General features: G+C 37.1%; 1 long non-coding RNA gene across 1 annotated transcript in view; it reads right to left on the reverse strand.

The window, feature by feature from the left end:
• Positions 1-23,420, reverse strand: part of LOC120318162 — a 42,942-nt gene extending 19,522 nt beyond the window's left edge. The window contains exons 1-2 of the long non-coding RNA XR_005559429.1: positions 22,916-23,420; positions 6,136-6,233 (exon numbers count right to left, since the gene is read on the reverse strand). This is a non-coding gene — a long non-coding RNA (uncharacterized LOC120318162). The remainder of the gene's footprint in view (positions 1-6,135; positions 6,234-22,915) is intronic.
• Between the last annotated feature and the right edge of the window lie 347 nt (positions 23,421-23,767).

Below are 23,767 nucleotides of genomic sequence, written 5' to 3' on the forward strand. Positions count from 1 at the left end.
TGTTTGGCGACCCCCGTGAAATGGTTGTTCGACCCCAAATGGGGTCCCGACCCACAGGTTGAGAACCATTGGGCTAGATGAACCTGAAAGAATATTTGCTGTGGGGTATTTAAAATTTTATAAAAGAATATATGAAGACTTTGAAATTAAGAAATCTGTAAGAAATCCTCCTGTGGGAAAGTTTTAGTGATAAACAGATAAGAAGGGACATTGAAGGATGACTAGAGGGAACCAGAGAGAATTAGATATAATTAAAGAAGCAACCCATTAATACAATGGAACAATACTATTTGACTATTGAAGAAATGAAGGCTGTTCAGTACAATATACTCAAAATTATTTAAAAGGTTGTCTGATACTATAAAAGAGAATATAGAACAAATAGAAAAAATAGAGACTGAGGCTGATTTGAATGTGGATTTGGTCTTTAAAAAAATATGGGACTATAAAAATGATGTGGAAAAAGAAGTTGTAGATCCAAAACTGGATTTTAAAATTCCAGAATATAAGAGTGACATGGAAAAAGATGGCATAATAGATTTTAAAATGAAATCTTAATAATTAAGGGAATATGCCAATAATAAATCAAAAACATGATTTGGAAAGATTTACAAAAGGTGTGTATTAAACTGTTAAAGCTGTTCCTGAAAGAAAACAAAGAAAAAATGATAATTTGGATGGCACCAGGTTAGAAAAGCCTGCTTTGAAAAGTATATAAAAGTATTGAAAGTGCTCTTTTTCATTTTCTTCTTGCTGAAAACAGTGAAGAACTAGAGTACTAATCTGTGTACTTTGTTAGTTGAACATCTCTTAGTGAGTAGATAGAACCAACTAAGTTAAGAATTTGGAAAACTTTTCTTGTCATAAATAACATATGTGTGAGACAGATTCAAAGCAGCTTTTAAGTACTATCAGATATGGAGAGGTTTACTGTAGAATAAAAGAAGAGCAGCAAGCAATACAGAGCTCAAGCCAAAACTTTTTTATCTCCTCTTGGTTGCTAGGCAACATGAACACAAAAAACATGAACACCAAATACAGAAATTCATTTTTGCACCCAAGAATGATTCCTTGCCATCATTATTCAAACTAGATGCACATTAGGTGGTTGAATTTTCAGCAGGATGTAAATTCTAGGGATTTTGATTTTATTGTGGAAGTATGCAAGATTGATGTCAGCCCTTGGAGGTAATCCAGACAAGAAATACAAGCTGTGAGTACTAACACTACCTTTATTGCAAGGTTACAGTAACAGACTCTTGCAAGTCTGAAAGCAGCTCTCCTCCCCTTGCTTTAACTTTCCAGAAAACTAGAACAGGGCTTTTCAACCTTTTTACCCATTCTATCACTTTTAGGATATGGCAACATCCGAGTACCACCAGTCACCTAGCAAGGTGTCAAAAACTTGATGACAAAAAAAAGGAAAAAAGTGATAAAGTATAGGTAAAAAAGTGCCCCCCAAGGCACAGCCAAGCAAGACACCTGCCTGCCCACCCGGCGGCACTCTTCCTCCTGTCCGAGGTTTTCATTGTTGTGAGCATTTCTGCTGAGGATTGGCAGCTGGGGTGGGGGGGTTGGTTTTTATTTCCCTCATCTGCTGGGTGGTTGCAGCAGGTTTTGGTCACTTCACATGACCCTGAGACACTGTGACCATCATAAATATGAATCAGTTGCCAAGCATCTGAATGTAAATCACAAGACCCTGGAGATGCTGCAACATTCCAGCTGATCGGTGCTTCTTCTGGGCTCAGCTGAAGCGCTAGGATCAGCGCTGAGCTCCAGCTGGAGCCTGGCGCTGATTCTGGTGCTTCCACTGAGTCCTAACAGCCCTGCAGCTGCCACGGGTTCAGCTCATTCCCCTCCCCCGCTACCACTTTTCTAGGATGGTCGCATACCACCTGCCAGGTGCCAATGTACCACAGGTGGTACCCGTACCCGCCCTGAACTAAAAAAGGTCTCATCTTAGGTTGTTTCCCACCCTTCTGTGGATTGAGATACCTTTTTCATGACCATTGCCTAGGCTGTGGTTTTTATTCCTGTCTCCCAAGGTCATTTCTACAAACCATTACAGAAGTGTGAAGACTTGGAAAAATGAAAAAAAAAATCCAGGATCTTAATTTTCATTTTCCTCTTCAAGACATTTATGTTTTGTATACATATGTATTGTTTAAAAAGAAAGAAAGAAAATGAAGAGTAAAGACATTCTAACAAAATGTTTCCTGTTAGAATTATTAATCCATTAATATAAGATATACATATACTGCCAGTTTGTATTTCCAAAAATGTTTTATACTAACTTGTAATAAGAAGATTGAAGAGTGAGAGCACAAGAGTACTACAGAATCTGTACACAGAAGACATATCTCAAATGCAAGACAAAAGATGCATTTATGCTCTCTCAAATAGATGAGAGAATTCTACCATTAAAGGAAGGAAAGAAATAGGATTCAAGGTCTGATTAGCTTGGGGCTTGTTGACTCTTGACTTTTAAACTAGAAATTAGTTAAATTTGACTAGGCTCAAAAAAAAAGACACAAAAGAAATATTTTAAAACTTTTTAAATTTAATTAATAATTAATGATTAAATTATACTTTGAATAAGTGAATAAGCCAGGTTAAATACATTGCATTTCATAAAATATTAGATCACAAAAGGTTGGCATGATTATTAATGGACATACTTTATTTTCCCCAAATTTCTGGTGTTTTTCTACTTCCAAAACTGACTTTACACTTTTCCTTATAATCCTTATAGCCACCCATTTTAGTCAGCATTTGTTAATGGGGACCTCAGAGACTGCATTTCTTACCAATTGGCTTCTTAATTTTCTTCTCATTTTAACCTTTAAATCCCTTTATGGCTTAGCACCAAATTACCTTCAAGACCACGTTTTTCCATTAGAGACACTCAACCAATTTGATCTTGCCAGGAAGTACTACTTTTGGGAGCTGAAAGAAGTTGAGGCTTGTAGATAATTTTCAATAATAGCCCCAGGCCTTTGGAATACCCCCTCCCCAGTAAAAATTAGATGGAGCCCTACTTTGTCTACCTTCTGGAATCAACTAAATACAGAGCTTTTATGGAAGACATTTGGCACATAATGTTATCTGTGCTGTATATTGAAGGCTGCTGAATTATTGAGAGGTTGAGAGGTTTTATGATTTTTAAAAAAATAATCTTAATTTTTGTGAAAGTTTAAACACTTTAGAATTATTTCAGACAGAATGGATGGATGCATGCCATGTTGTGTACTGTATATGAAATAAATGATGTCCTATTTCTAGTTCTAAAAGGTATATTAATCTTCATTTCAGTGCAAGCAATCCTGAGTTATATTATCAAACCAGTCCAGGTAATGGCAATAACCTTTAAAGAAAGTTCAGCTAGGAAACCCAGATTCAGTTTCTGATGTCTTTTGTTAAATGATGGTAATAGAAAATCATCAGCTGTCAGTTAGAAGAGAAAATAATCCAGATCACAAATGGTCACCATGATGATCAGCACACAGCATGCAGACAAACAACTCCAGAAAAACCTTGGCCATTTCACCCTATTACCCAACTGATCTTTTTTCCTGGACTGCTTTTCACAGTAGAAAAACAGCAAATTTGGATCAGTTTTCTAGGGAAGAATGTCTGGCTATGTTCCACAACATATTGATGTCCAAAAAAATAATCATGTTATTGAACAAATGAAAGAGTGTAGTTAATTTATGGCTCAATGTGTCAAAAGAGCACAGAAAACTGGACAAACTGAAGAAGCCATGATTATGTTAATCTTGGGTCCAATGTTGTATATAAGATCACTACCACATAGTCTAGCCATCATCAATTGCATATGGATGCTTGGGTGCAATGATGGAACCCTACTTTTTATAGTGGTATAGAAGAAGAAACATTGCCAAGTTCAAGAACCTTGGTTCTTATGCCTAACACAGCACTGACCAAACTTATGCTCACTTAAAAAAAAAAGGCCACAAGCCTCCCACTAACTATGCTAGATTTAGATTTTCTATCTTTTTGAAGCAGTAAAATTACTACCAAATGTAATAGGAAGGAAGGAAGGAAGGAAGGAAGGAAGGAAGGAAGGAAGGAAGGAAGGAAGGAAGGAAGGAAGGAAGGAAGGAAGGAAGGAAGGAAGGACTCCAACTTCACTAAACAAATAATAACCCCAAATTTATTTATTTGTTTGTTTGATTGATTGATTTTTATCTTTTTTAGCTTTTTGCCTTTATTGCTATATAAGTAACTCTAGGCAACAAACATATCTCATACTTTCCTCCTTCTATTTTACTCACAACAACAATAACCCCCTGAGGTGGGTTGGCCTAAGTGACCAGCCCAACATCTGCCAGCCTAGGAGAACTCACAGTTGGCTGGTTTCTAGGCCAGCACCTTAACCCCTACAACTCCATCCATTCATCTTACCCACTTCTGTCCTTTGCAATTAAAACTTTCCTTATGGAAAGATATCTTGATTATGACCTAAAATTTGAAATGAAACTTAAGCATATAGATGAGCTATCAAAATATGGATCACCACTAGATGGCTGGAAAGAGGTAGAGAAACGTTGTTAAATCTAATGGTCACCCAGAATTTATAACCCATATCAGATAAGTCTGTAAATATCATGTAACTCTTCATAAAGGTATTGCCTCAATGTGTGTGTTTTTCTCGTGATCATCCTACCTTCTTTATTAGTTATTAGATCCTTGTGCCAAGTGTACAGTGAAGAAGTACATGCAGAATATATTCAGATTCCAATAAGCAAGGAGAAATATACTTTTGCAGAAAATTATTTATTAAAATTTTCAGCCTTGTTAAATGGCAAAACCTTAAACCAAAAATATTAAAGGGCTACTCTGTGAATCAGGTGAAAAATGTTACCAAGGTAAACCTAAACAAGTTAGGATATCTTTTAAATCTTTCAGAATATGAGTTGAAAATACTATTTTTTTTCAATTCGTGCAAGTCTTTTTTGAACTGAAATCATTTGTTCATCAGATATGCCACAACATTTAAATTCTAATCGATTTTTGTCATCCATAATGTAAATTTCTCTTGTAGGGTCAAGGAGGTCAAGAAACTCTCAAAGAAAATTAGTTTCAACCCAAATTTCAAGCAGCAAAGCTACGTATGATTCTCTGTGGAAGTGAAACTGAATTTCTGTCTTAGCAAGGGGTTGAGAACACACTGGGAACTCACAGCAAGGTCCTTAAACATTTACATTTGATGGCTTACAGAACAGCCAAATTATGGTAATTATATATCTGGGTGCCATAAGCCAAAAGGCTCGTGACCTTTGCTCTATAGATTTTTATTGCAGCTGTGGACATGATTATTACCATTATGATTTGCATAACACCGAATAGTAGTTGCAACATTATATGTCCAAGCTCTTTTAGTAGCTGCAACATTATATGAACAGTCCTTAATTGTTCATTTTTAATGGCAATGCTTGAAAAAAGGCTCTGCTCTTTGAATGCATTAGACTGATCATTGCAGATATCATCAATTTTCTAGAGTGGTGGAAAGTTGCATGTCTTTTGGAGAACATAACAGTTTTTGTTTTTGTTATGTTTTGAAGACTTTTCTCTCTATAGAAGAGAGCTAGTGCTTGAAGACAATACCTGAAGCCCACTTGAGCTGTAGAGAAGAAGGCTATTTCCTTCACGTGCAAAAGAATTGAAATAGGTTCATTGAAAGACATTGAGATTTGAAATTTCACTTCAGACAAAACTTGCACCAGGGAATCTATTGGAGTTGAAAAGGATAGGTGACAAGATGGATTCTTGTTTCATTCCTTTTCACTTAGAATTAGAGAGAGAGAACAAGATGCTCTGGGGAGTTGCATAGAACCAGTTCATGAGATGTTATGAACAAGGTGAGGCAACCCTAATTGATGAAGATGGCAGGCAATTTCCTCTATAGCCTGTTTCTGAGAATCAGACTGAAGGTTGCCATTAAATTAATAAAACAAACATAACATTTGACCCAAGAGGAAGAAGTGCCCCTTTTTGTTATATAATGAAGAACCTGTCATTGATCAAGTCTTGACAGTTCTTTCCTAAATATTGTTTGCTCCTTAGCCAAAGCAATTTACTAGGAAGATATCTGGCATATAGCTTACTTACTGTGCTTGACAAGCATATTTGGCAGCATTTGGATGGGACAGTCTTGACTCCTCTCTTACATAACAAGACAGTGATGCATCTGTCCTTATCTTCCAGATCTGAAATGAGACCACTTTGTATGAACAAAAACTACATGACTGAAAGAAACCCAGATACTGCCCTGATGCCATCAAGATGTGTAAATGGGAAAAGCTACATCTGCAGTTCTATATTCAGAAATACAACATCCAAGAGTTTAGGAGCCCTGACATTAAAACAACAAAACAAAAAAAGATACTGGAGGCACTAAAGCAGTGGTTCTCAACCTGTGGGTCGGGACCCCATTTGGGGTCGAATGACCATTTCACGGGGGTCACCAAACAAGGCTGATGTATAAGTGGTTGGGGGTCACCACAACATGGGGAACTGTATTATGGGGTCGCGGCATTAGAAAGGTTGAGAACCTCTGCACTAAAGAATGATGTAACTTAGGGTCTATGTCAGTAGTTGAAACTTAGCTTGTCAAGTCAGTAGTAAGATGAAAAGGGAAAAGGTTGCTTATATTCACATGACATCCGTGAATTAACATAGCCAATTATATTAAATCTGGTGAGTTACATGAGCCCAGTCTGTGTGATTAATTTATGATTAAGTATCTTCTGCCAGCCTCAGCAACTAAGTTCATTGAATAAAAACATAATTAAGTAAAAATGGAAACTTAATTCTATTATTTGGGCAATGGATTCGGAAGAGTGAACCTTCTTCAAAGCTGAGAATGGCAAATGTCAGGAAGTCACTTCCCCTTTCACTCTACGAGAAGGAATCATACTAGCCATGACTCTAGAACAAAAGGAAGCAATGCTGGTTTTATAGCTCCTGTAAACCTTGTACCAGAGGTTACAAACCATATAAAAACACATGTGCAAATGCATACACATGCACACACACACACATGCACACAGACACAAACACTGGGTTGTTTTTTTTTTTTTAATTTTGCCTGCTGTGCAATATTAGCTATAGATATAATAATTTTTATTCAAGGGTTCCTAAGGGCTAAAATTATTTTTTACAATAATTTTGTTAAAGTTTACAAAATCTAACAGAATCTAAAGAAAATATGAAAAGTGAAAAAGAAATGGAAATAAAGAAAAGAAAAAATAGATATATAAAAATGACTACCCCCGTCCCTCCAGGAATAGCATAAACAATTTGGATGACCTAACACCTTCTCTGGTACTTTAATTTTAAAAAAATATTTTCTTCTCTTATTTTATCCCTTATCAATAACCATACTGCAAAAAAAAAAAATCAGTCCAGATCAACAAAAATCTATCAAGACCTAAAAATTATATCAAGGCTTCTTTCCAGGTAAAAAAATTGAGAAAGGCTGCTGTGGACCCTGAGTACAGGTCAAAGGCAGCCAGCAGCATGTCAGCATCTATGGATTTATTTGCCTTTAGATTTGCATCAGGGATAAGCAGTTTTTTTGGGAAATAAAGCACAGGTAGTCCTCGGCTTACGACCTCAATTGAGGCCAAAATTTCTGTTGCTAAGCAAGACATTTCTTGCTTAGTTGTTAAGCCGCAGTTGTTAAATGAGTCACTGCAGTTGTTAAGTTAGCAACACAGTTGTTAAGTGACTCTGGCTTCCCCATTGACTTTGCTGTCAGAAAAGGGGATCACATGACCCCAGGACATTGCAACCATCATAAATAAGAATCAGTTGCCAAGCATCTGAATTTTGATCATGTGACCATAAGAAGGTAGGTCACTTTTTTCCAGTGCTATTGTAACTTCAAACGGTCATTAAACAAACTGTTGTAAATCAAGGACTACCTCTAATACATTTGCAAGAAGTTCCTGAAAGCCATAGGCTTTGGGTTCCTGATCCAAACTGTATAGAATTTCATCTCCCACTTGGACAGGGCTAGGACTTTTGGATAGGGTTGGGATGATTTGAGCAGGTTCTTGTTGCTAAAATGCTACATTTTGGGGTGATACATTTCCTTGACATTGTCAAACAAGATTCAGGGACTGCAAAAAGAAAAAAAAAGTAGGATGCAACATTGCACAATTCTGATTTAAATTATGTGGGGTCAGGATTTGAGGTGACAGAGGCTAACAGTCACATTAATTTTATAGATTATTCCATAAAGCAGTGACATCTTTATTCAGACTGATATGGAGCCAGAAAAGTCAAGTTTCTGTAATTAATAGCTGTGAAGCGTACATTGGGGCAAAGTGCAAAACGTTTTTTCCAGAGTCAGTTTTGAAATATGCACAACCCTAGATTTGCAGATACAATAAAATGAACAATAAATGTTGTACAGGCAAATGCTGTTTCTTCAAAATAAATCCTGTTAATTTCAATGGAGTTTCCTCACATATAAATGTACATGGGATTACAACATGCCAGCATAGATACTGTTTGGTTCACTGGGGATGAGCTGCAGATAATATTGTAATCAGATAATTTTATATCTCATAACAAAGGGGGTCTGATTCCAACTGTTCAAATTATGAAAACTCGCAGAATGTAAAGGGAGAAATACAATTTATCTGAATCCAATGAGACCTCCTAACTAAATGTACAGAAGACTTCAGCCTGTTTTAAAATGTGTTCCATCAAAAATAATAGGACTTGCTTTCTAACAAATATTGATGTGTTTGGTATCAACCTGTTTCTTATAAACATAATAAAAATAGCTTGTAGGTCTGTCTTGGACTGCTTTCTAGGAGGGTCTTCTCTGCCTTTGTGACGAATTGATTTAGCTGCAAAGTAATAAGCCAATCCAGATATGTAAGCAATGCTATTGTATCCTGCCATCCTGCCATGTCAAGGTAGCAACTACTTAATTATATTTTACTAGAGCAATAAATAAAAGTTAAATGCTCTTCCCTCCAAATATCAGGAGGCATGTATACATCTGTATAAATAATATGTCATTTCCAATTTATTTCCATGTAATAGGGTTGCAAGTGTCCAATTTGTAGCCTCAGTGCACAACTGCGATAAGGTCAGGCCCTGAAAAATTGTTATCGTATTAGCCCCCTTTCCATACAACCTTGTAAAAATGACTCTTAACTCAACATGTGCTCTATCATGCAAGAAGTATGGCCCGCCAAATGATTTAATTCAGTTGAGGTTTATATAAAAATGTCTCGCTTGTGGCACTGAAATGGTTCCATCTTCTTTTGTGTGTATTTTTTAAACCTAGTGTTGTGTTTGTTCTTAATGAAGATAAAAATATACATTGAAAACTTTTATGTTCTCTCTGGAATTCAAGAGAAGCAGTAGACAATGTGCTGTTGTAACTAAATAGCAGTGGAGAAGATGAGTAATTCCTTAGGATGTTGTTTGGAAAACAAGGCAATAATCCTGAAGTGTGTTAGCTTCTATCTTTCCTTATAGAAACATTTGGTGTATGAGTTTTCCAGCAATTAATTGAGCTAGCTACATATTTTGGAAGCAACTTGTAAAAATAAGTTTGTTGGGTTATAAAGAGGAGCGTTTGAACACTTACTAGGTAGTGACTATTAATTCTGAAAAATAATGGGCTTAAATCATTCTGTTCTTATATGTTTTGTCTAATATGTATGAAAATTCACCATCATTATCCAAAGTCTTTACAGAGCATATACTATAATGACTTTGTAGAAAGAAGAGATTATAATAAATACAGTGTACTAAAATGGTAACAATGGAACCTATTTTTTTAAAAAAAAAAAAATAACATGCTTCATCTTCACGTAGGATTGAGCATTTGGGAATGGAATCAAGAACTATGTGTGAAATAGGTCCTAAAAGAAATTTAAGTTACGGGTAGTATCAATTACAATTAATTCATGTAGAGCATAATAGCGTTTCTCAACTTCAGCAACTTTAAACTGTATGGTCTTCAACTCAAGCAATGCTGCCTGAGGAATTCTGGGAGTTGAAGTCCACACAGCTTGTAGTTGCTGAAGTTGAGAAACACTAGTGTATCAATAATCAGCCATTTGCTATGACTTCCTGTTAAGCCTGATTTGGTATGTTAGTATTGCTACATAATTTTACATTTCTTAGTTTTTTGTATGCTACCGCATATTATTATATCCTATTGCAACTATTTCAATCACTCAAGTGTTTTCTTTTAGTGGCTCTATCACTATATATTTGAGTAGTAAAAGAATGAGGACAGATGTTCTGGTCTACTATTTTTAAATTTTCTCAGTTGAACCCTGGATTTTGGTTGTGTTAGTTGGAAATGCTAGGAGTTATATTCTCAACCCATATGGAGAATGTTAGGTCAGCAACTACTGTTTTTAAGAGCCATCAAACCCTGGATAAAGCTTCACAGAACCCCCATTATTATTTTTAATAGCAAGAACTTAAGAAGCTATTGTAATATACTAGTAACATGTGTGGAATTCATACATTAATTATTTCATATAATTATATTAATTAGTTTCAATAATTGGGTGCCTATAAATCTGTATCTCTCAGCAAAATTAGACAATACAGAAAAGTAATTGTTTTTTCAGAATTGGTGGGTTTTCTATATAAATAAAAATGTATTTGTGTTTTTAAGTTATTTTTAAACTAAGCAGTTCTTCAATCACCTTCAGAATCCATGAGAACTAAGGATCAACTAAGGATTGGGAAAAAAGTAAGAGTAGTATGACTATTTAACCTTCTTGAGATTTTAGCAGCTTACATTGACTTAGAGGAGTGATCAGAATTATGGAAAAATACATGATGAAATAAAAAAAATCTTGTTCTTTTTCTATATATGTTGTATTTATTTACTAGAATCATTCTGATTGCATTATATAGAATTCAAATTCAAATTCTTGAAAATTTAACCAAGTTATATGAAAAAAATAATGTATTTTTTATAATGACCGTATTTATACATCCGGTCACATTGGATTGTTTATATCTTGCTGTCTAATTTTTATCCTAGGGTCCAACTTTAACTGTATTATGGGATATAGCAACATAGGTGAATTGTTTTCAGGACTTGATAGAGCTTCAATATAAAGCAGTCAAATATCTTAGTTGCAATCTGCCCCATAGAGGGCAAACTGAATATTCCTGGAAAAATGGATCAGTGTGATGTCTAGAAGAAGAAAAGGATCTTATTTTAATTTAAAATGAATGAAGCATCGTCAGTAACAATTAACCTGTGTCTCAACAATCAACACCAATTTCAGGAAACTCTGCAAAATGTGGAGGAGGAGGAGGAGGAGGAGGAGGAGGAGCAGACACAGACGTAGACGTAGACGTAGACGCAGTTCATTTTATCATTTCCACTCTTTCTAGGTTCAGATATAATTCCTTCTCCTTTATCCTTCTGCTCACAATCTCCAAACATTCCTTCAAATGCTTTAGAAGTTTTTCCTCACTCATTCACACAATTGCATGAGTTTACAAAAAAAAACACTAGATGATCTGCTCAAAACAAATAATTTCTATCTACTTATTTATCTAACTCTGTAATAAGCTTGGTCAAAGACATTCTTTAGAGACAAGGGTGAATTAGATTTAAGAAATGTGGTCTATAGCTACAGCGGATTATAAAAAACCCATGCACCACTGTTAAAATGCCAGGTTTATGAAATGTAAAAAAAATCAGACCAAGATAAATCACTTCAATTTTTTTTCCACCGTTAATATAATTATATTATATAATTCAATTGAAAAACAAACTGAAATCTTTGAGAGAGAAAAATAAAAATAAAAAAACATACAATAATGAGGTTGCATAAGTGTGCACACCCTCTTATAAGTAGGGATATGACTATGTTCAGAATTAACCAATCGCATTCAAGTTGATGTTAAATAGTAGTCAGTACATATTTGCCACCAATTAAAGTAACACTGATCAAGCCCATAAAGTTCACCTGTTATACCAGGATTTTTCTGACATTTACTCAGTTGCCTCTTACAGCAAATACCATGGTCTGAAAAGAGTTTATAAAGTAATAAAGGAATCTCATTGTTGGACGGTATCGGTCAGGAGAAGGCCTTAGTGGGATTCAGCCAGTTCGCACCACTTCGGCAGAACCGGTAGCTAATTTTTTATTGCCCAGGCCCAGAACGGACATCCAGAAGTGGCATCCACCAGAGAACCGGTTGTTCACATATTTGAATCCCACCACTGGGACAAGGGTACAAAAACATTTCCAAGGCATTGGATATACCATGGAACACAGTAAAGACAGTCATCAACAAGTGGAGAAAATATGGCACAACAATGACATTACCAAGAACTAGGGATCCCTCCAAAATTGATGAAAAAAACAAGAAGAAAACTGGTCTGAGAGGCCTACAGCAACATTAAAGGAGCTGCAGGAATTTCTGGCAAATGCTGGGTTGTATACATGTGACAACAATCTCCCATATTCTTCATATATCTGGGCTGTGGAATAAGGTGGAAGTCTTTTCTTACAGAGAAAACATCCAAGCCTGGCTACATTTTGCAAAAACCTACATCAAGTCTGACAAAAGCATTGGGAAAATGTGTTATGGTCTGATGAGAGCAAAGCTGAACTTTTTGGCCATAATTCAAACATTAGTTTTGGCACAAAAACAACACTATGTATCACGAAAAGTAAGCAGACTCACAGTGAAGCATGTGTGATGGCAACATTATGCTTTGGGACTGCTTCTCTTCAGCTGGAACAGTGGTTTTAGTCAAGGTGGAGGACATTATGAACGGTTCCAACTATCAATCAATTTTGGCAAAATCAGGCATTTGCTAAAATGCTGAAGATAGAAAAGAATTTCACCTTTCAACATAATAATGATCAAAAGCATACCTTCAAATCAACAAAAGAACGGCTTCATCAGAAGAATATCAAAGTTTTGGAATGGCCCAGCCAGAGCCCAGACCTAAATCCAATAGAAAATCTGTGGGGTGACCTGAAGAAGGCTGTGTACAGGAGATGCCCTCACAATGTGACAAGATTCAGAGCAGTTTTGCAAGAAAGAGTGAGCAAAGATTCCAAGGCAAGATGTGTCATGCTGATAGGCTTCTACTCCAAAAGATAGAGGATTAGTTTAAGAGTGTGCAATTTATATAACCATATTATTGTATGTCTTTTTTTTAACTTCCCCCTACCCTAAAACATTTGAATTTATTTTCCAATTGAATTGTACAGCTTATAAGTTATATTAAAGGTAGAAAAAATTCTGAAGTGATTTATCTTGGCCTGATTTTTCTCAAAAACTTGGCATCTTAATAGTTGTGTATAGACTTTTTATATCTACTGTATTCCAAATAAACCATTTCTTTAAAAATACAAACCAAACTGTTTTAATTAAATATTTGTTGCTGATGTTTTTAAAATCATAAGAGCCTTGGTGGCACAGTGATTAGAATGCAGTGTTGCAGGCTAACTCTGCCCACAGTCTGGAGTTTGATCCTGACAGGCTCGAGGTTGACTCAGCCTTCCATCTTTCTGAGGTTGATAAAATGAGGACCCAGATTGTTGGAGGCAATATACTGGCTCTGTAAACTGCTTAGAGAGAGTACTATGGAAAAGTATATAAGTGCTATTGCTATTAAAATTGTAACCGCAGAAATGAATGGTCTTTTTTAAAAAAAATATACAGTTCTATTTCTGTGTGTGTGTGTGTGTGTGTGTGTGTGTGTGTGTTTGTGTGTGTGTGTGTGTGTAGTAATGTGATTCCTCACTTAACAATACAATATGTGAAATATTGTGGGACACAATCTTTAAAAGCCCATCCAACATTTACAGTGATGAAAGATTTTCCCTCATTATAATTTCTTGTATGTGGCTGTCAAAAAATTCTAGTTATCTGATAAATATTTTTAAAAAATCAAACCTTTGAATTATGAAGAAGTTTCAAGTGCTTCAACATAACATGATTGTTGTTTAATCATTCTGGTTGCTTAGTCTTCTTTTCTAAGTTGGGGTTAATCTCTTAGTAGAAAATGTGTGTTGTCATAAATTAGAAAATCCCTTTGCCAATCTTCTAGTTCTTTATTATTTATACACAAAATGTTTCCATGTAGGAAATCATATATCACAATGACTTGCTAGTGTATTTAATGGAGCTATTGTTGTATAAATTGGAATTAGGCTGCATTTATCTTGAGAAATAAGTATCTGCCCCTATGGAGTTATATAGCAACCAATATCTGCTTAAGCAAGGTTCAGCAATTAAGCCTATTGAATGGAATCTAGCCAGAGGCATATAGTATACAAATATTTGTTTAAAAAATTAGCAAAATCAATTGATAATTAATCATGTTATATGTAGATTATTGTAAAATTCATTTTGATGGTATTTAATTTGCTTGGAACTGTATTCTTAAAGATTAGTAAGGTTCCAGTCATTTTTTTCATCACATAATAAATAATTAGATATGGGGAAGTTTCCTTATCTTATGCCAGAGGCAAAAATGAAACAGCATTGTATGCTTATGTAAAATTTCCACTAAGATACAGAGAGCAAATTTTCATATTCCTTCAAAACATCACTTTATCTTCTGCCCATCTTCAGAACTCCAGTATCATCCCAAAGTCTGGCAAAATAGGAAGAATTAAAGTGGTAAATGAATCAACCCTCCCCCTCCCCAGTCATTTAAGAGGAATTGCTTTTATTTCAGTTCAATGAACTGCACTGAAATAAAGTAAGTTATGTCTTGAGCTTTCAGTGAAGAATTTAACTGTTTTATGTACAACTTGAAAATAAGGATTTTAAATTCCACGCTGGAAAACCAGTCTCTTTTGTTTACTTGTTGTTTACTTATTACACTGCAATATTCCCTCCTGGGCCTTGTCTATACTGCTGCTTTTTCACCTCTGCCTGACTCCGTGCTGGCTCATAGCTTTATAGAACATTTCTCCTGTATTTAAAGCATATCCTGCATCTGCTTATGTTGAGTGATTGAGTGACTGGGTTGTCACTCAATGCTTACGTGATTAGTTTGGCTCTGCCTGTTATTATGATTGTGAGAATCACACAAATATATATTTATATTTATGCACCACAGTGGCACCTATTAATAAATGGAAGCTTTATTTTTATTAACATTTTCAGCAGTGCTTTTTGTCAGACAAGTAAATTAGGATGCATCTAGGGAATCTGGGCAACTGCAAAAAAAATGGGGGAGGAGGATGAGACATGACCTCAAATATTGGGAGCTATGTCTACAAATGGGTTTTATAGCACTTTTATTCAAAGAAAAGAACTTTGCTTTGTTTCTGAGTAGACAGATGTAAGTCAGGGAAAAAGGTATTGTTCTTTGATCGCATTGATGCATGATGGAGGCTGTGCCCCAACTCAGTTTCCCTTTATTTATATTATCAGCATTTTGTCCTTTGTAAGATCACTATTTGCCCCATAGTTGACAAGGAAGAAAAAAAGGCACAAGCAATAAGGAAGCAACGTGTGGAATGAAGAGGAAGACAGAACCTTCTGGTCACAACCTGGCAATCTAAATTCTCCTCTAAGCCTGTATGGTTTCCAAGATAATAGTTTCACTTTCATGGCAGAATATATTGTTAATCACAGATGTATTGCATATACTCCAAATAACCACTTATTGCCCAAGATAAATTTTAAAGAAGTATCTGTTGAGTCTTTAAAAAAAAGAAAAAGTCTTTTCCTGATAGCCCCTGAAAAAGCATGTGTGTTCCATCATGTAATCCAAGAACATTGTCAAGCTCTCGATTAAATTATTAGGGGGAAACATGGGCAAAACCCTGAACAAAGATGTTGCAGGAAGCATTTCCGTCTTCCCCTAGATTTCCCTTTGAAGTGCCATAAATATTATTTTCAAAGCAAGAGAATAATGAGATTTTGATTTGAGGTTGAAGTAATAATAAGGGTGTTGGAAAAAGCACATTCCAAAACTTGTTGTGCAATCCGTGATTGTCAATGAGGTACTGAGAAACTACTTTATTAACTGGACGATTAAATGATGCTGTGCATAGCTGCACACCATGTTGTCACAACCCTTTTGTAAATCTTCACACATTTACCATGCCATATGCTGAAGCAATAGAATCTAATATTTATATTATTTCCTTATTTTTGGTTTCCTTGGAACAAAATTCTTGGACCTATCTAAAATACAGCATGGTGCGTTAGAAATAACAGAAGGTGTTTTTAGGATTTATAGTTGTACACCAAGCATAGATGCAATGTTGCCCTAATTGCAAGCTATCAAACAGCTTACACAGTCTTTATTCGAAAGATGGTATCATTTCTATACAGCTATTTAGAGAAATTGCACTGCATGGTTTAAAAGTTATCACTGCAAGAAGCAGATAGGTAAAAAAGAAAAAACATATTGAAATACATGCAAATACGCTCTATAGACCAGGCTGTTATTATTATTTCAATTTATTCCCATAAATTCTGCATGCAACCTGCTTTCTAATATAGAATTTGCCTTCCTTAACTCTTTTACTTTCCTTTTTTTTAAAAAAATCACCTTTTTCATTCTTTTCTCTACATATATATTATACTGCCCCTTAATAAAAATATTTGCTTTTAGTCCCATACAAGTTTTTTAATGGATGAAAAGAAGAAGGAAGTCCACATTCTGCATATCTGAAAAAAATGACTTCAGATACTGAATCTGGAATAAAAACTATGTTAAATGAATGTGTGGGTATATATTTATTCAAGTACATTTATTGGGGAATGGGGTACTATATACATTGTGTATCTCTTCATTTTATAAATTTTTAGCAATCATTATGGCACCTATGGTTAAGGACATTGATTATAAAATCTCTTATATAAGTATTCAGTGTGTAAAAGTACAATCCAGTCTAAATAACAATCTTTAAGGATTATTAGTTTTATTTACCCTGATATGCAATTAATGTATCAATAATATCTATTAGTAGCGACATTAGTAGTATGTAATAAATGGTCCTCCGAAGGGGCTTGATCCTGATTATGTTTACATAGAAGGAAGTGCAACTGATACCAATGCAGCTAATTTCCAAACAGAATATGTGCTGAAGTAATAAATATTGGTTATTCCTTCCTTCCTGATGTTGCATCTCAATTTTTCTACCTAATATTCTATAATAATCTACATAGATTATTTAATTTTGGCCATGATGCAATACTATTGACCATATTTAAACTTGTTCCTGACAGTGGATTTAAAGCACAACAGATTCTGTGTGGGACAAAGACCCATGAATAACATCATGGAGCTATCAAAATATAGGATCCAAGATATGTCTGTGTGTTTGTGTATGTACTTAGACTGACAGATATGCAGACAGACAGAAGGAGACATATCTATAAATATATATATATATAGAGAGAGAGGTTTAAACATATATTTTAAATTTACTGCTGTTATTATAAAAAGAAATAAAATTGTGCCTGTCTTTATTTCATAATCCAAAATGTATGGAGAAAATAATGAAATATTACTAGAAAACATACACACCAACATACCAGTGAAATCAGTGGCAATCCCTCTCAATATTTTATTCCTTTGTCTATGCCCTTTGTCAAAAGCAATTGTGAGATGAGCCAGAGATATGTATTTTTAAAATAAAAACTATTATTGTCCTTAATACTCTTTCAGTGTCATTCTGAGAAAATGTTGTTGAAATCATTGAGACAAAGGATATTTTAAGATTGTAAGAAATGAAATCACCATATAGAAATACTTTGAAATTAATTACAGAATTTGATTTTATGACGTTAAAAAGAAAATTATAAGTATTTTGGATGGAGATTATTTCTTCATAAATACATCAAATGATGTTAATTGTTTGGTTTTAGCAACCTTTCATTCATTCTATTAAATTCTTTTTAAAAGAAGGTAGGTAAATGTGATTTCATTTGTTGATAATGCAACTAAAACATTACTACAAAGCCTTTATCCTTTTTCATGCCTTAATTCTTTTATAACTGTGTTAGTCATTTTTTTGAAAAAAATCAACAAAAATATTAAAAATTATGCAAATATTGATTTTAGAATTGTTTTCCCAATAATTATTTAAGGGTTCCTTTGGCCTGTAAAATTGAGGATTAGAATCATAAAGATGCTGACTAAAGAGAATGAAAACAGTAGGACTTACTTCTGAGTAAACAGCAATTCAATAGTTCTTCCGAATTAGAATTAAGTATACTTGCTATTTGAGATTTATTTAATATTTATTACAGTCACTTCTCATTTCCCATTAGAGGAGACAATTATATTTCTTAATTGAAATGTTTGGAACTGAAAATCATTATCAACATCATCATTATAAAGTACATATATTTATTCCAGGACAATTCCCTCTCTCTATATTTTTTAAAAAGCGTTAGGTTTGTTGGTATTTTACCAATGACTACCGAATTGCAGTCTAAATGCTCAGTTCAAGGAAAATAGAAGAATCATCAAAAGCATTTCTTATTCCTGAATTCATTTTACCAGCATCTGTGATTTATTATCTGACCTAGAGCCCAGTAAAGCAACAGGAATGTCCCAACTGAGGATAAGGAAGATGGATGGAAGAAACCTATGCATGGAACCTCATTACTAATAATATGTTAATACTTTGTGTGGGAGAGGGGGGAAAAGAGCTTGTCTGTTACTCCTCTTAGCTATCCCAATCCATAAACCAATTAATTCAAAGGATATCCAAGGGATTTCCCTAAGTCTATGGAAATACACCTTCAAATGTATCTACCATTCCGCCTTTTATGCCTTGCAGTTAGGAACATTCAGCAATAAGTGAGAGCAAAGAAAGCCAGGAGAATTGATTAAATAGGAAGAATGCTGGTTCAGACAGGCTAAGCTGACTGTTCTACATTTCGTGGGGACAGTGACATCAGTGTTGCATCAGATCCATAACTTCACACAATACTTTCTTCCCGTTTCCAGATATAAACAATAGAATTAACTAATAGGATTAGTTCTGAGTTATAGGATGACCAGTGTTCGTTATAATGGTTGTCTCCAATAAAAGGAGAAAGAGAAAGAGAAGAAGGAAGAAAGGAAGTTGATCTTCCAATAAATACACAACCCCTTTTTTGTCTGATCCTAATTTTAATAGGCAAAAGAAATTCTGTTGCAATGGATATGGACTTTTTTCAGATGCTAATACAATCAACATTAAGTTTGTCAGTGAATATGAGGTTAAAGGACATTGTCTATACCCACACAGAAAGAGACGCACACTCATTTTACCAGTTCCCACCTATTTAATGATCCTTTTGCTCAAAGTCTGGATATACCATACCCATAGGGTGATAGTGCTGCCTTAGGATACATACTTCTGCCTTACATCAAGCATGCTAAAATAGAAATGAGGAGTGGGAGGGGGGAATGAGAGAGAAGTAAACAGCCTTTTAAACAGCATTTTATGTTGAGCGATTTTGCTTTCCATAAACTGTGTGTTCCAGACAAGAAAAGAAAAATGTTGGCATGATTAATTAACAAAATGTTCTAGAGATAACAAAGCAGCCTAAAAAATGACAGACTGCAGAATGCAGATAGGACAGGAAGGATTTATAATCAGCTTTTATGTGAAATTTTGCAATTAAAACCTGGTTTGAAACAGTTTAAGTTATTTAAACCGTTTAATTTATTTTCAGCCTGTGCCTGTTTGCCAGATATTATCAGCTGGAACCCCCTTTTTGCAGCAGAAGTTACTCTATTAACACTTTTTAAACTTGCCATGATTTCTTCCATTCTGACACGCTACTCTTCTCTTGTAAAAGTAACGGACTCATTTATGTTCTGTCTGCTAAAGTGACCTCTGATCAAACTGTATGATCTTTTGAATTCAAGTCTTTGAATTTGGCAAATTTCAGATAAGAAAAGGGATGTAAGAAGGGCTGATAACACATTTAGGATTTGTTCTCAATACAGTACAAATATTTTTTGGAAGATCTGTATCACCATCCGAATCCCTGAGTACAGTCCCACTTCTAACTGGCCTCCAGAGTTCATTCTCATCGATGTCAATGGGATTTGAATTCTTGCAGAGGGACAGATTCGATTCAGACTGGCATCCTATCGATTCCAAGCCTATTTAAAACTACCTACGTGAAAAAAAGATTGGGGCCATCGAGCTAGTAGTTTAAGCACTGTTTCATGGTAGGACTAGCCAGCCTTGAGATACTTTTTCCAATGCCTCCAGGCTGAACGCTTTTTTTGGGGGGGAACCAAGTTGATCTCTCCGGTGTTGGAGATTAAATGCCAAGGTGAGTCAACGGAATGCAGCCACCGGGGCCAAATCCCCTTAAAACAGAGCGAAGCAAAGGTCTGCTAAAGCAAATCCGCTGCTGTTAGGACTGCACTTCTCGCTTGTCTCTTAAATATATTTTTCTTGGACCTGCATCTTTTTCATTCGCCTTTCCTTTGGAAGGCCCGTCTTCCAAAGAGACAGTCACGTTCGATTTGCTTTGTCTAAAACAGTGTAACTAGGGAATTGGGGAGTCAACAAAAGCAGACTTTCCAAAACTTTCACGGGAGGCACCTCTCTCATTTCACAGAGCACAGAAAATCCAAAGCTTCTCTAGAGGAGATTCGCAGGAAAGGGCGCTAGAGGCTTAGGGCCATCCTTTACCCTTCGGCTAATCCTCCTGGATCATGAGACCATCCATGCCAACGTTCTTGGAGTAAGCAAGCAAGCAGCTCATGAAGGGCTTGGGGCGAAACGGATCGACCCCATCCCTGCATTCTCGGGAAAGAGTGGTTGGATAATATATGTATTAGACGGCTGGCATTTCTTTCCAAATAGGAAGGTGTAGAAGAAGGAGGAGGAGGAGGAGGAGGAGGAGGAGGAGGAGGAGGAGGAGGAGGAGGAGGAAAGTCCGAATTTGGTCAAGGGGATAGATTTTTGGCATCCCACAAACTGCCTGGTCTTCGCAGGTAGTTCGCCCCTTCCTTCACCTTTCTTACCTACAGAGGAGCCTTTCCTTCCCAATTCCAAAAGACCTGAACCTTGTGCAACATCGCTTAAGGCGCGAGTCTCACCGGTGTGAGTCTGGGAGGAAGAGCACTGCTAATTAAATGCCAGGAAAGCATAGACTTGATGAAACTCGTGTTCTGGCTCCAGAGAAAAACTTGACCAAAATGCTGGGAGGGGGGGGAAGGGGGGCTCCTATTGAAAGCAACGCGCAAGGATTGACCTATTGTAGAACTTGCCGGTGTTGGCCCGATTTCATTAATTTACTAGGGTTGAACAGGGCAGGGGGCAGGTGTGCGCGAAGACTTGGGGGGGAGGCGTCCTCTGAGGTCCCACTGCCATATTCTAGCCTTCTGATGTCCAGCCTTCACCCTTCAGACCGTGGGAAGTCTGGTACCGCTGCATCTCTTTCAACAGCTTCATATTTTACATAATACCCCTCCTGCGTAACAGACATGCGTACCAGGACTTTGTTAAACTTATAAGAACCATCTCACAAACACCGGTCAAGTTTTAGCAGCCCCAAACCAATCAGAAGGAGAAAGGAGCCGGGATTTTTTTGGGGGGGGGGGGTGTTGTTTTTTTGGCATTTGCTTTGAAAGCGAAACGACACCTTCCCTCCGACCTTAACGTTCCCACCTAGCCAAGCTCTTTGTATAGCCCTGGGAGCTGCAGTTTCAGACCCACGCTCGAAAAGGTTTTCGAGGAATGCGCGTGTTGTCACCTTTTCCCCTGAAGAAAGTCGCACCGTTTGTTAGCACCCGCTTTCACGCGCTTGTTTTCGTGCTTCGAAAACCACCGCGCCGTAGGCTGCTGTTACCGTAACTGCTCTCTATTTCCCCCCCTCCCTCCCCCCAGTGAGAATAAAGCTAAAGCTTTCGAAGAACGGGAAGTGCCGTGAACTTGAAGGCGCCGCGGCTGCTGTTCGCGCTCTGTAGTCCGGAGGAATAATAATGTTCTCCCCCTCGTGACTATCAGGGAGATTCCCGAGAAGCTGCTCCGATTCCCTTGAACTTTGCTGGACTTCCAGACCTGGGGAGCTCAGCCTCGGGCGAATGTCATGGGACCTGGCCGAGCACCACCGAAATTCAGCTCATTCTTCCACCCCTCATTTGCAAAGTGTCTTCCACCCAGGGGTGTCAGCCAAAGGTCAACTCTACGCAGCAGTTGGATTCACTTCTCCATACATCCTAGAAGGGGCGCGGGGGGGGGGCAAGGTGAAATTCAAAGCAGACTCACCCTTAAATGCCTATAAATTTCAGTCAGCCTTATAGTTGAAAATCACCTATGCGCTCGGAAACCATTTATGACCATAATGTTAAAAGGGTGCCTCAGGCTGGGAAATGCTAGGTGCACACAGTGTTGTAAATGCTTTGTAAAAAGTTTTAAGGGTTTGTTTCCGCCATAATAATTATTAAACTTATGGGTTGTCTTGGAGGGAACTTTTGACATTAAATTTCAAATCACTCCGCAATGCTAACCAATGATCTCAGAGCCACCCGTGGCTGGCAGCTGCCTGTTTTGTATAATTACGAGCCTTTGCAAACAGCAAATATTAAGGTAAGACAAAACAGCGCCCGACGCAGACGTAACAGCCGCCCCAATCGCAACAGCGGTTTCACCAACCGGCTTCAGGGTTGCGTGTCCCGAAAGTCCGTCCGAGCCCGCAAAGAACCCTAGCGCTGATTTCTAGTGAGATTTCAGACGCCACCATAGTTTAACTCGGGGCTGCTGGACGCGAAACGACACGGGTTGGGCAGGCTCTGTTCGACATCAAACCACATTCACACACACACAACACACACGCACACACACACACAAACCACCCACACTTCTACGAGGTACATGCACGCAGCCAGCTCGGCAGCACCATCTTTGCAATGGACCGACGTCCCACTTACCAAAACTGGAGTGTAGTAGGTTTTCGGCAAAAGACTGCCAGTGGGCTTGAGGAGTGAATAACTGAAGGAAAAGTTGGACGAGGAATGCCCCCCCCCCTTTTTTTTTTTTTTTAAAGAAGCTAGGAGGAAGTGAGAGCACAGCGCTGCCTTGCTCTTTCTGGCCGCCGCCGCCACCGGAACAATGATCTGAGAGTTAAGAGAGCAAGTCCTTGCCAGATCTATAGACAGAGAGGGAGCGGGAGAGACGGGGGAGATTAAACTCAGGGCCAAATCTCAGTTTCACATTCCCTCCAGCTAGCCAAAAGGGTTAATGCTGGGGGGGGGGGAAGAGGTAGAGCGCAAGTGAGGCGAAGGAAAGACGGACAATAAATAGCATTTTGTAGACAAAATCTTTCCAAACTCTCCGATACGTGTGTGTGTGTGTGTTTTTGTGGCGGGCTGGGTAGATTTTGTTTTGTTTTCTTTTGTTTTTACTTTTAATTTATTCCCTAAGAAAAAGAGAGAGATGCTTATTCAAATAGGATGGCCAACCGACGGGGAAGGGGGAGTTTGCAAACCTCCCCAAGGGGCATGTGGGGTGGCTTTCCCGCATTTGTAGGTGCGTGGATCTACCTGTTGCCCAGGCTTTTTTTTTTTTTAATGTTTTCTGCTCAAGGAAAAGCTCTCTAAATCGCTTCCTTGTGAAAAATTCACCTGGGAAAGTGGAGCGGCCGGTAAACATCAGTCTAGTTAAGTGCAAATAAAGGAGGCGGGTTGGCAGCAGTTATTTAGAGCAGGCAGGAATTGTAAACAAGCTCGGAAAGGAAGAGGTTCAACAATGGTGGAGCCGGATGTTTTCCTCGCCCACCTTTT

Source organism: Crotalus tigris, unplaced genomic scaffold (assembly GCF_016545835.1).
Source record: "Crotalus tigris isolate CLP2741 ecotype Arizona unplaced genomic scaffold, ASM1654583v1 scf7180000020085.749154, whole genome shotgun sequence".
Classification (NCBI taxonomy): Eukaryota; Metazoa; Chordata; class Lepidosauria; order Squamata; family Viperidae; genus Crotalus; species Crotalus tigris.